Source organism: Lycium barbarum, chromosome 8 (assembly GCF_019175385.1).
Source record: "Lycium barbarum isolate Lr01 chromosome 8, ASM1917538v2, whole genome shotgun sequence".
In the NCBI taxonomy this organism is placed as follows: domain Eukaryota; kingdom Viridiplantae; phylum Streptophyta; class Magnoliopsida; order Solanales; family Solanaceae; genus Lycium; species Lycium barbarum.
Genome location: NC_083344.1, coordinates 33,442,536 through 33,454,717, shown reverse-complemented (window position 1 = coordinate 33,454,717; position 12,182 = coordinate 33,442,536). Strand labels below are relative to the sequence as shown.

At 44.5% G+C, this 12,182-nt stretch overlaps 1 long non-coding RNA gene across 1 annotated transcript; it reads right to left on the bottom strand.

Moving 5' to 3' along the window:
* Window positions 1-3,342: 3,342 nt before the first annotated feature.
* Window positions 3,343-5,433, bottom strand: LOC132605050 (uncharacterized). Its single transcript, XR_009568989.1, has 3 exons — window positions 5,015-5,433; window positions 4,303-4,374; window positions 3,343-3,396 (listed from the first exon to the last, which is right to left on the bottom strand). It is a non-coding gene; the product is annotated as an uncharacterized LOC132605050 (long non-coding RNA).
* Window positions 5,434-12,182: the final 6,749 nt, after the last annotated feature.

Below are 12,182 nucleotides of genomic sequence, written 5' to 3'. Positions count from 1 at the left end.
CATTTTCTCCCAGTCAAGACTACATACTCAGCTAAAGATTACGCAAGGTTATATCTCAAAGAAATTGTGCGACTTCATGGTATTCCATTATCCATTATCACAGATAGAGGAGCACAGTTTACAGCCAGGTTTTGGAAGTCCTTCCAAGAAGGTCTAGGCACTCAAGTGAAGCTTAGCACGGCATTTCATCGGCAGACCGATGGAAAAGCCTAGCGTACTATTCAAACCTTGGAAGATATGCTGCAAGAATGTGTGCTGGATTTCGGTGGAAGTTGGGACGATAATTTATCGCTAATTGAATTTGCATACAATAATAGTTATCATTCCAGCATTCAAATGGCTCCATATGAAGCTTTGAATGGAAGGAAATGTAGATCCCGAATCGGATGGTTCGAAATAGGGGAAGCACAACTAGTAGGGCCTGAACTGATTCAGCAAGCGGTGGAAAAAGTTAAGGTGATCCGAGATCGATTGCTAACAGCCCAAAGTCACCAAAAGTCTTATGCGGACAATCGCCAACGAGACTTGGAATTTCAAGTTAGTGATTGGGTATTTTTGAAAGTATCGCCAATGAAAGGGGTGATGAGATTTGGTAAGAAAGGGAAGCTAAGTCCTAGATACATTGGACCCTATAAAATTATCCGCAAGGTGGGTCATGTAGCCTATGAACTGGGTTTACCTTCGGAGCTTGAATCAGTCCATCCAGTCTTCCACGTTTCGATGTTCCGCAAGTGTGTTGGAGACCCCACTAAGATTGTCCCGGTAGATGATGTGCAAGTGACAGAAAGGCTAACCTATGAAGAGGTACCTATTGCGATTTTAGATAGGCAAGCTCCGAAATAAAGAGGTAACTTCAGTCAAAATCTTATGGCGAAACAACAATTGGGAAGAAATGACTTGGGAAGCAGAAGAGAGTATGAAGTCTAAGTATCCGTATTTATTCCAACCCCCAGAGGAGATTCAAGATGAAACGCCAACGATATGAGGTATGTATGCTTATTTTTCACGCTTTTGATCGTGTGTGGCCATAGATATGTCAATGTTGTGATGTAGCCCTGTGAGGCGATGATATTATGGGTTGTTGTGATAGGTTGGTAGTGCCAAATTACAGGGGAAACTCTGGCGAAATTTCGTAGAATCCCGAGTGTTTAACATTCGAGGACGAATGTTCCAAAAGGGGGGAAAAGTGTTTGTCACGACCCAGCCCCGTGGGCCGCGACTGGTGCCCTACTTGGGCACCCAAACGGACATACAAACTAAATCATCATTTTTAAACAGAGTTGAGAACGAATATTATCTTGCGCGATTGCGCGTACAAAACATTATATCAGAATCAGAAGAGGCAGCGGAATATACATCGCCGAACATATGCACATATATCAAAAAGCCGGCAAGGCTATCAAATATGTCAAAAGCCGACAAGGCTATCAAAGGGCACAACGGCCCAAAACGCATATACAAATGCACGCCGACAAGGCTGCCACAAACATATACAAAATGCACGCCGACGAGGCTGCCATAACGAATAGAGTCATGCAAACACATCCGTATAGAAGTAGGCACACACACCCACAAATACGTCTACAGACCTCTAAACAGACAAACCGAATCATATGGCGGGACAGGGCCCCGCCGTGCCCCTGAACAAATACATATATACATAGCGAACGAATATATACCAAAATGTGTGCTCTGAAATGAGAAGAGCACTCCAAACAGCAGAAGAGGGTGTCCTAAATGGGTAGATCACCAAACTGTGCGTCTGTACCTGCGGGCATGAAATGCAGCCCCCGAAGAAAGGGGGACAGTACGAAATATGTACTGAGTATGTCACGACCCAACCCCGTAGGCCATGACTAGTGCCCGATCTGGGCACTCAAACGCATTCTAGTATATGGCAGAAGCCGACAAGGCTTCATTTCAAATTTAGCTAATTTTTAGAAAAATTTTGGCAGAGTTTCCTTTGTTTTATGGACTATCCCACATATCCTGCACGCAGTAAATACCAACAAAGGCCACACAGGGCCAACAAAGCAACATCTAAATATATGCGGACCGGCCGCCGCGGCGAATGGGATCGCCCAAACACAACATAAGCACCCAACTGTACAGAAAGATCCCAACCCACAACATGTCCACAGACCTCTAACAAACCAACAGAATCCTATGACGGGACAGGGCCCCGCCGTACCCATGAACGAGAATATACATATATAGAAGTGACAGACTATACCAAAAGATGGCTCTGAATAAAAGAGCGCTCCAAAAATAGCAGAATGAGATCCTAAGCAGACGGATCAACAAACCTGTCGTCGGTACCTGCGCGGCATGAAAACGCAGCCCCCGAAGAAAAGGGGGTCAGTACGAAATATGTACTGAATATGTAAAGCCTGAGTTGCAGAAACAAAATCATAACTGGTGCAGAACATACAAAAAGTAAATGGAAAATCCAAAGTATCAGATACATATTTCCAAAACATGCAGAGTGTGTACAGAACATATGTCATATCAAATCCGGCCCCTGCCAAGGGACTCGGCCAACAGAACGTGGCCACCCTCCCGACGCTGGTGCCACAACACAGAAGAATCAGAATAGGGGCATAACCCCATAACATAACATATCATAGCAGATGGCCATAGTAAATAATATCAGAACAAGCGTACATGGCACAGCATACTCCACAAACCCATGTACGCGTATACCTGCCCCCCTCACATCGAGGCACGGCGAACAATGCAGAGGATCACGCTTGACAACATATCCTGGCCCGGGCTCAGTGTGGGAAACATTGGGGTATCCACGAATAGAGTCGTGAGAAACTAATGCAAGTAAATTATCATAAATGTTTCCATAGACTCGATGAGGCATATCAAAGACAAACCGATCCGATGAAGTCGGAAGGAATCATAGTAAATGAGTTTCGAGTATCAAAACAATTTATCAGACTTAATGGAATATTTAAAACCATATTAGTTAGGTAATTAAAAGGGTAGTCGAAACATTTCTTTCAAAAATCGTTCAAAGAGGGGACTTTAGTACATTAAGGGCAAAACCGGGAATAGCGGGCCCACCTCGGAACAAGCAAGGCGGTGGGCTCAAATTACGCCCTTTGAGCTTATGGGGTCACCTATAAAGGTTCTACGGACATTCTATAGCTTTTCAAGGAGTTTAGAGAAAGTCTACATACTTTTAGGAAAAGCATATCAAAATGGTTCAATTCTACTGAGGGAAAAACTGAGATTTTCTCTTGCGGATTCCGATGGCCAAGAAGGTCTTTTGAGGCCCGAATCCGATCCTAAAACACTTAGACATGCCAAAAGAAGGATCGGGGTAGCTTTACATACCTTTTGAGCTTTTTAAGCCTATCCAAGCTCACTCTCCGTTTCGTCGAAAATCTGCAAATGGTCACATTTACCAATTGTAAGTTATAGATGCTACAAATTCAATTCAACTCTTATTTGTCTACCGAAATTTCGGCAGCATTTCCCCTATACATATAGCACCCCCGAGAATTCAACTCGGCCAAATCAATCAACAACAACCCAACAACAACACCCACAACAACCACAATCAATACAAAACACAATATGACATAACTAGTTCTACTTGCCGACATAATGCCATAACATTCACTTTAACCTTAACTTTCAAACTAAGCTCAACGATTTCACATTCATTATCAATCTAGATCACCACAACATAGTTTAAAAGCATTTCATAGCATTTCCACAAAATATTCATACGATATACATAATATACAAACTTTCCGCTAAAGTCATAACTCGTCCGAAACTTCTAATCTTTAACAAACACACTCATAATATGTTTCTAGCTTCCAACTTCATCAATACTCATCATAATTTGCAACTTAATAACTTTATTTTCATAATGTCATAAAATCATTCTAAAACGACATAAGCCACTACATTCCATTTCAATGCAAACTTACATCATTTTACCTTCATCTACATTGCAAGGATCACAACAACACCACTAACATATTAAACAACATTAATTCATTCCCATTTCTTCAAGAAGTGCCACACGGCCAAGTGCCCATTTTACAACTTCAACCAAATTAATTTAACTTCCACTTCCAATATAATTCCCACCATAACCACAATTAGAATACAACATAAAATTCAACTCATTTTTGCCTACACCACATTGCACACACACGGCTACATATATATCTATATACCCACTTTGCAAACTTCCATATTTCCATACTTTCTACTCATCCCTACATACTACAACACAAACAAACCTTCATAACATAATAAAAAGGGATGAGTTCTTACCTTTTTCTCCAATCTTCTTCACTTGAGTGAGTTGTCAATTTGAAGAAACAAGTCCTCTTTCTTCCAAACCAACTACACCAAGTTGTAAAGGACACTTAATTTAGTAGACAAACCACAAGATAATAATTTTTGGAGGAAGATTTTTGAAGGTGAATTTGTGAGGGTTTGGCCGAATTCCCTTCAATTTTTGCTCTTCTTTTGTTTTGTTCTTTCTTTTCTATGCTTCTTGAATATTCCAATAGATAAGGGCTTCATATATTAATTCCAACACATGGAAAATATTCATTAAATTGGTGGGTTTTGGGCCTACATGGCCGGCCATCCCTTAAGTGTTGGGCCTAAATTTTTCATTCAATTATTTTGGCCCAATGACTTATAGATCCCATTTGTAATTCCCGAAACTAATTTCCGAAATTCCAATTTTTGCCCTTGGCCTTCTTCAACACTTCCACATTAATATTCTTTCATGAACAACTCATGGGTTACATAAATTCAATATGACCTTATTTCCTACAAGTCCAAATTATTTCCACTTTTCCAAAGGTGTGAAAACACGGGATATAACATCCTCCCCCCCTTTAGAACATTCGTCCTCGAATGTAAAATTAATCTTATAGGGTTCGAAAACACTTTGGGGGAGTTCATGGTTACAAACAACACATATGACATACGATTGGCATTGAAATGAAATTAAGTAGGGATTCAAGGTTACCTGTGGGCATAGGGAACAGATGAGGATATTTCTTCTTCATTTCTTCCTCGGACTCCCAGGTCATTTCCTCCCTATTCTCGTTCCGCCACAGTACCTTAACAGAGGCTACATCCTTATTACGGAGCCTCCGTACCTGACGGTCCAAAATAGCTACGGGCTGCTCCTCATAAGATAACTGCTCCGTCACCTGAATATCATCCGCAGGAAATATTCTGGAGGGATCACCAACGCATTTGCGGAGCATAGACACATGGAATACCGGATGTACCGCTTCCAAATCAGATGGCAAATCTAACTCATAGGCGACATTCCCAATTTTTCTAATAATCTGATAAGGCCCAATATAACGCGGACTAAGCTTACCCTTTCTGCCGAATCGCATTACGCCTTTCATAGGCGATACCTTTAGAAATACCCAATCACCAACCTGGAATTCCAAAGGACGATGCCGTTTATCAGCGTATGATTTCTGTCGACTCTGGGCTGCCAATAGTCGCTCTCGGATAAGTTTCACCTTATCAACTGCCTGCTGGACCATATCTGGGCCGATTAATTCTGTCTCGCCAATATCAAACCAGCCAATAGGTGACCTGCATTTCCTACCATATAAAGCCTCGTACGGAGCCATCTGGATGCTGGAATGGTAGCTGTTATTATAAGAAAATTCAATCAATGGCAAGTGATCCTCCCAGCTACCTCTGAAATCAATAACACAGGCTCGCAACATATCTTCAAGCGTCTGGATAGTGCGCTCAGCCTGTCCGTCACTCTGAGGATGGAAAGCTGTGCTCAGGCTCAGCTGAGTCCCTAATCCTTCCTGAAAAGATCTCCAGAAGTTCGCCGTGAACTGAGCACCTCTGTCGGTGATAATAGATATAGGAACTCCATGAAGCTTCACTATCTCTTTAATATAAAGCCTGGCATAATCCTCGGCGGAATAAGTAGTCCTGACGGGGAGAAAATGGGCTGATTTTGTCAGCCTATCAACAATAACCCAGATGGAATCATACTTCCGTGGAGTGCGAGGCAACCCTGTAATGAAGTCCATATTAATGATCTCCCACTTCCACGTCGGAATTTCCATTTCCTGCAACAGTCCACCCGGCTTCTGGTGTTCAATCTTGACCTGCTGACAATTGGGACACTGGGCGACGAACTCTGCGATGTCCCGTTTCATGCCATCCCACCAGTATAAGCATCGGAGATCATGGTACATCTTCGTAGACCCAGGATGGACCGAATAGCGAGCATAATGTGCCTCGCTCATAACCTGCTGCCGAAGGCCTGCAATATCAGGTACACACAACCTGCCCCTAAATAATAAAGTCCCGTCCGGAGTGAACTCGAACGGAGTCTTCTCCTTATCATAGGCTGTGTCTCTGTACTGTGCCAAAACAGGATCTTCATATTGATGCCGTTTGATATCTTCCTTAATAGATGATTCAGAAACCCCTCGGACAGAAATCTGTGTACCTCCAGAATCGACCAGACGAACCCCAAGGTTAGCCAACTGATGAATGTCACGTACTATCTCTCTCCTGTCTGGCTGTAAATCGACCAAGCTGCCCATAGATTTCCGGCTAAGCGCATCTGCAACAACATTAGCCTTGCCCGGATGATACAGAATATCCACATCATAGTCTTTCAGGAGCTCCAGCCACCTCCGCTGCCGCAAATTAAGCTCTTTCTAACTGAAAATATACTGGAGACTCTTATGATCTGTATAGATATCAACATGAACGCCATATAAATAATGTCTCCATATCTTCAGGGCATGGATCACCGCCGCAAGCTCCAGATCGTGAGTAGGGTAATTCCTTTCATGCTTTTTCAATTGCCGAGAAGCATAAGCTATAACTCTGCCGTGCTGCATCAATACACAGCCCAATCCCACGCCAGAAGCGTCACAATAAATAACATATCCATCGGGTCCCTCTGGAAGAGTCAGAACTGGGGCTGTGGTCAGCTTCTCTTTCAGCAACTGGAAGCTTCGTTCACAAGCATCAGTCCACTGGAACTTGGCTCCCTTCTGAGTTAGCCTTGTCAAAGGCGCTGAAATCGAAGCAAACTTTTCCACAAATCTTCTGTAATAGCCTGCTAACCCCAGGAAACTACGTACCTCTGTGGGCGTCGTGGGTCTGGGCCAATTTTTCACGGCATCAATCTTCTGTGTATCCACCCGGACACCATCAGCTGCAATAATATGGCCCAGGAATGCCACTGAAGCCAGCCAGAATTCACATTTAGAAAATTTGGCATATAATTTCTGATGCCGAAGTACCCCTAATACCGCTCTCAGATGATCTGCGTGCTCTGCCTCGGACCGAGAATAGACCAGAATGTCATCGATAAATACAATTACGAACATATCCAAGAATGGCCTGAATACCCGGTTCATTAAATCCATGAATACCGCAGGAGCATTAGTCAGCCCAAAAGACATAACTCTGAATTCATAATGCCCGTATCTGGTCCGGAATGCTGTCTTAGGAATATCGGCCTCGAGTACCCGTACCTGATGATAGCCAGACCGAAGATCTATCTTCGAAAAATACTTGGCGCCCTGCAACTGATCAAACAAATCGTCAATTCTGGGGAGGGGGTATTTATTCTTTATGGTTACCTTATTCAGCTGTCGATAATCAATACACATACGCAACGACCCGTCTTTCTTACGCACAAATAATACCGGGGCTCCCCAAGGCGAAGTGCTGGGTCTAATGAAGCCTTTTTCTAACAGATCCTTCAACTACTCTTTCAGTTCTTTCAATTCTGCCGGTGCCATTCTGTACGGGGGAATAGATATCGGCTGAGTATCTGGATGCAAATCAATAGTAAAATCTATCTCCCGCTCTGGAGGAAGGCCTGGAAGCTCTTCTGGGAGCACATCTGGAAATTCATTAACCACGGGAACTGACTGAAGAGTCGGCGTTTCTGCTGTCAAGTCTTGTACCCGAACCAGATGATAAAAATAACCCTTTCTGATCATTTTCTTTGCCTTAAGGTATGAAATAAACTTACCTTTCGGCGATGCTGTATTACCGGCCCATTCTATAACTGGCTCCCCAGGAAACTGGAAACGAACTACCTTATTTTGGCAATCAACATTTGCATAACAGGAGGCTAGCCAGTCCATTCCCATAATAACATCGAACTCGACCATATCTAACTCCACCAGATCTGCCTTAGTGTCACGGCCACATACAATTACAGAACAGTTCTTATATACCTGTTTTGCTACAATAAAGTCCCCAATCGGTGTGGCTACCTCAAACGGCTCTATAGGTTCAGACGTTATACCAATTTTACTAGCAACCAGAGGCGAAATATATGACAAGGTCGAACCTGGATCAATCAATGCATACACAGACCGAGAGAAAACCGATAATGTACCTGTAACGACATTAGGCGATGCCTCCTGATCCTGGCGGCTGGACAGAGCATAGATGCGGTTCGAAGGACCGCTAGTACCCGAAGCTCCACCACGGCCTCTGCCGCGACCCGCTGGTGCTGAAGTACCTGGCCCCGTAGGGCGCATAGCCACTGATGAAGATGAAGACCCGGCGGCTGATCCGGTAGGCTGCGCTGCACCACCCGAACTACCCTTATACGGGCAATCTCTCACAGAGTGGCCCTGACGGCCACAAGAAAAACATGCACCGATGGCTCTGTAGCACTCCCCAGGATTGTATCTGCCACAGTAAGAACACTGAGGCCTAGGTGGCCTCGTCTGACCAGAACCCCTGTCTGTCCGCGAACCTGAAGCCCTGGAGCTCTGACCTGCTCCTGAATAACCTGGGCTATCAAATCTGCGACCTGTAGGCTGTGGAGGTGCGCTCTGTGCCGGCTGGGATGGATGTCTGCTAGGCTGCTGCGGCTGCTGAGGCTGCCTGCCCCGAAAATCTCCAGAATACCCAGATGATCTGGCCCTCTTGGGCTGTCTCCGATCCTGGCCTCTATCAGGCTGACGCTCCCTATGCCGGTCCTCCATGCCCTGGGCGTGGGCCTGAATCCGGGCAATATCCATGCCGGGCTGAGCAGCCAATACCAAATAGCTGTCGACAAAATAACGGTCCAGCCCCATAATGTACCTGTGCATCCTGTCAGCCATAGTAGCTACCACAGCGGGTGCGTATCGGGCCAATGAGTCGAACTCCATACTATACTCTCGAACACTGCGACCCCTCTGTCTCAGTAATAAGAATCTGTCAGCCTTGGCTCGCCGTAGCTCCGGAGGCAGAAAGTGGCTAAGAAAAGCCTGAGAAAAATCATCCCAAACTGCTGGGGGAGCGCCGTCGCCTCTGGATAACTCCCATGACTCGTACCAATTTGCCGCTACATCATATAACCGGTACGAAGCCAATGCAACTGACTCTGTCTCGGAAGCATTAATAAACTGTAAGGTGCGCCGCATCTTCCTGATGAACTCCTCGGGATCCTCCTCGGGCTTTGTCCCGAAGAACTCTGGAGGGCCACAAGTCAAGAACTCACGGGCTCTCGAACTATCACGCCTGTAAGCCCGGTCACCTCCCTGTCCATGCCCCTGAACCTGTCCTGCCACAAGTCTAGTCAATAGCTGGACTGTCTCTCTCATAGTCTGATCCTCAGTCCCTGGCCGTGGAGCTGGAGGCTCAGGTACTGGAATCTCGGGAGCTGGCGGTGGAGCCGCCCCTCGACCTGCAGCCGCTGCTGCTCCAATATCCTCTACGTGTGGCGGGGTGGAAGAGCCCTCTGCCGGGGGCAAAATATCAGGAGCAATATGAGCATGGGCCCTGGTAACCCTCTGGGCCTGACTAGTCTCTCCCACAGCTGCTGCCTTGGCCTTTTGGGCCGCTGTCGCCTTCTTTGGAGGCATAACTGCAAATGTAACAATTCGTTAGGGAGGAATCATCCTGATAACACAGCTCTATCGCACGATCTAAGACAGAAAGAAGGGTAGTATCCTAAATGCCCTGTAGCCTCCTGTTTATAGGTGTGGTGCACAACACACCGATAAACAAGACTCTACTAGACACGGTCTGTAGACATTCCGAGGACGAACCGCTCTGATACCACTTTTGTCACGACCCAACCCCGTAGGCCATGACTAGTGCCCGATCTGGGCACTCAAACGCATTCTAGTATATGGCAGAAGCCGACAAGGCTTCATTTCAAATTTAGCTAATTTTTAGAAAAATTTTGGCAGAGTTTCCTTTGTTTTATGGACTATCCCACATATCCTGCACGCAGAAAATACCAACAAAGGCCACACAGGGCCAACAAAGCAACATCTAAATATATGCGGACCGGCCGCCGCGGCGAATGGGATCGCCCAAACACAACATAAGCACCCAACTGTACAGAAAGATCCCAACCCACAACATGTCCACAGACCTCTAACAAACCAACAGAATCCTATGACGGGACAGGGCCCCGCCGTACCCATGAACGAGAATATACATATATAGAAGTGACAGACTATACCAAAAGATGGCTCTGAATAAAAGAGCGCTCCAAAAATAGCAGAATGAGATCCTAAGCAGACGGATCAACAAACCTGTCGTCGGTACCTGCGCGGCATGAAAACGCAGCCCCCGAAGAAAAGGGGGTCAGTACGAAATATGTACTGAATATGTAAAGCCTGAGTTGCAGAAACAAAATCATAACTGGTGCAGAACATACAAAAAGTAAATGGAAAATCCAAAGTATCAGATACATATTTCCAAAACATGCAGAGTGTGTACAGAACATATGTCATATCAAATCCGGCCCCTGCCAAGGGACTCGGCCAACAGAACGTGGCCACCCTCCCGACGCTGGTGCCACAACACAGAAGAATCAGAATAGGGGCATAACCCCATAACATAACATATCATAGCAGATGGCCATAGTAAATAATATCAGAACAAGCGTACATGGCACAGCATACTCCACAAACCCATGTACGCGTATACCTGCCCCCCTCACATCGAGGCACGGCGAACAATGCAGAGGATCACGCTTGACAACATATCCTGGCCCGGGCTCAGTGTGGGAAACATTGGGGTATCCACGAATAGAGTCGTGAGAAACTAATGCAAGTAAATTATCATAAATGTTTCCATAGACTCGATGAGGCATATCAAAGACAAACCGATCCGATGAAGTCGGAAGGAATCATAGTAAATGAGTTTCGAGTATCAAAACAATTTATCAGACTTAATGGAATATTTAAAACCATATTAGTTAGGTAATTAAAAGGGTAGTCGAAACATTTCTTTCAAAAATCGTTCAAAGAGGGGACTTTAGTACATTAAGGGCAAAACCGGGAATAGCGGGCCCACCTCGGAACAAGCAAGGCGGTGGGCTCAAATTACGCCCTTTGAGCTTATGGGGTCACCTATAAAGGTTCTACGGACATTCTATAGCTTTTCAAGGAGTTTAGAGAAAGTCTACATACTTTTAGGAAAAGCATATCAAAATGGTTCAATTCTACTGAGGGAAAAACTGAGATTTTCTCTTGCGGATTCCGATGGCCAAGAAGGTCTTTTGAGGCCCGAATCCGATCCTAAAACACTTAGACATGCCAAAAGAAGGATCGGGGTAGCTTTACATACCTTTTGAGCTTTTTAAGCCTATCCAAGCTCACTCTCCGTTTCGTCGAAAATCTGCAAATGGTCACATTTACCAATTGTAAGTTATAGATGCTACAAATTCAATTCAACTCTTATTTGTCTACCGAAATTTCGGCAGCATTTCCCCTATACATATAGCACCCCCGAGAATTCAACTCGGCCAAATCAATCAACAACAACACCCACAACAACCACAATCAATACAAAACACAATATGACATAACTAGTTCTACTTGCCGACATAATGCCATAACATTCACTTTAACCTTAACTTTCAAACTAAGCTCAACGATTTCACATTCATTATCAATCTAGATCACCACAACATAGTTTAAAAGCATTTCATAGCATTTCCACAAAATATTCATACGATATACATAATATACAAACTTTCCGCTAAAGTCATAACTCGTCCGAAACTTCTAATCTTTAACAAACACACTCATAATATGTTTCTAGCTTCCAACTTCATCAATACTCATCATAATTTGCAACTTAATAACTTTATTTTCATAATGTCATAAAATCATTCTAAAACGACATAAGCCACTACATTCCATTTCAATGCAAACTTA